Source organism: Hyalella azteca, unplaced genomic scaffold (genome assembly GCF_000764305.2).
Source record: "Hyalella azteca isolate HAZT.00-mixed unplaced genomic scaffold, Hazt_2.0.2 contig14884, whole genome shotgun sequence".
Taxonomy (NCBI): domain Eukaryota; kingdom Metazoa; phylum Arthropoda; class Malacostraca; order Amphipoda; family Hyalellidae; genus Hyalella; species Hyalella azteca.
Genome location: NW_025944753.1, coordinates 27,930 through 29,932, shown reverse-complemented (window position 1 = coordinate 29,932; position 2,003 = coordinate 27,930).

The window sequence follows — 2,003 nt, the reverse complement described above, 5'->3', positions numbered from 1 at the left end:
ATGTGCATCCGTCTGTCCGTCTGTCTGTCAGTCCGTGACTCCACGTTTTCGTCGACGAGCAAATGCGCTCTCTGTCACTCACTGCAGTGAGTACTGAGTTATATTTTTTAATTATTTATTCTGCCAATTGATTCATGCATTTATTCTCCGATTTTACGCATGTTGCAAAATTTCGGATCGATTGGACATTTAGAAGTGTGTTCAATATCAATTATAAAATTTATAGCAGACAAACGAATAAACAACACGAAGTGAAGTTAAAAAGACGTGTTGTAAAAATTGGAGCAACATTCTCATGCCAATTGATTTTGTTTTCGCGCACTCAAGCGCCTGACTCTTTTAGCTGAAAATGACCGTAAGTACATGCCTTTGAAGTTTATATCATGACTTTCATATCATATGGTGGTGATATTATATATATCTCAGCGCTTAATGGTGCCAAGTCTCGTTGCTGGCGACTCCTTGCTTGGAAACATTGATTAGTAGCGTCGGTTGTTAGCAACCGAACAGCAAGTGCCACGCGCGCCCCGTCGAGTTGTGGCGTCAGTGATCTTGGCACCGCGGCAGTGGGGGCGGTGACACGTAGCTCGTGGTGACTGCCGCGGAGTGTCGCGTGAACCTGGAAGTGTTCCTGAGAAGCGCTGTCTTATCTGATCTCCTCATCGTCAATAAAGGATACGCTTCCTTCGTTATAACTCCTCAATAAAGACATTTTTCTATTAATACCAATTTGACACAATCGTATTTGCCGTTTGCCACAAAAATTGAGCGGCAGATTTAGTTTTCTTGTCTATCTCATAGACAAAGCGATCGATAGGGAACTCGGTCTAAATGGTCTATGTATATAATCACGTCTATAGCCACGCATCGTTCACAACACAAGTTTGTCGTCACTTATATTACGGACGCAGTATTATTGACGAAAGCGAACATTTACTAATTACAGTGCGAATCATTGTCATTCGTAATTTGCATAATGATTGACATGTGTAAATGTTGTACATTTAAAATTACAGGTAATTGGAATTTACCATGTGTCTGATCTAATTTTTACTTCTGAATAAGTATAGTAAGTATCAATTCACTCGCAGTAGCGAAGGTCAGCAGTTTTCCAGTGCATGCAGTTTGTATTAGTTTGAGCTCTCGATAGGCGACGCTGCCTTTATGAACGACCTGCAACAGAGACGTGGCCATGACATATGATGGACCTGCAACAGAGACGTGGCCATGACATATGATGGACCTGCAACAGAGACGTGGCCATGACATATGATCGACCTGCAGCAGAGACGTGGCCGTGACATACGATCGACCTGCAGCAGAGACGTGGCCTCCTCATCTGTATATGAGGTTGATTATATACCTCATATAATATACCTCATCTGCATATAAGGTTGATTATATACCTCATATAATATACCACATCTGAATATTAGGTTGATTCAAATCAATCGTCTTACTAATGCAAGCTTTTGTTGCCACAAAGCTTATGCATTCTTAACTTTCTCTCAGTTGAGTTAGGCAATATTTCAAGAACGTAATTTATTAAGACTTTTCGTTCTCTTAATGAGCCCATAAGTCCCACATAAAAAATATCTCAGAAACATCAAGCAGGAAGTTTAAATCAAGACAGATAAAAATATCAGGTCAAGTATGTTAATATTAGGCTAATATTTTAACCAACCAAATCACATTTTAAAAATTCAAAAGCTCTTCCATAATTTTTCTTTGTAAAAAAGAGAGCAACTTTTGTGTTTAAAAATGATAATTTTACCGCTGCATTAAGTGCTGCAGGCAATGTCAGGTAATTTTACAGCCGCATTAAGTGCTGCTGGCAATGTCGATGCAGCGCCGTCGCTGCTTGACGGCGCTGCATGCACCAGCATCACCAGTCATATATTATTAACAAACTTCAAATATATCAATTTGTGTCGCGTTTTCACGTTCAGGAAATATATACAGCCTGTTGCAATTTTATTAGCATCTACCATGTATTCATTCGT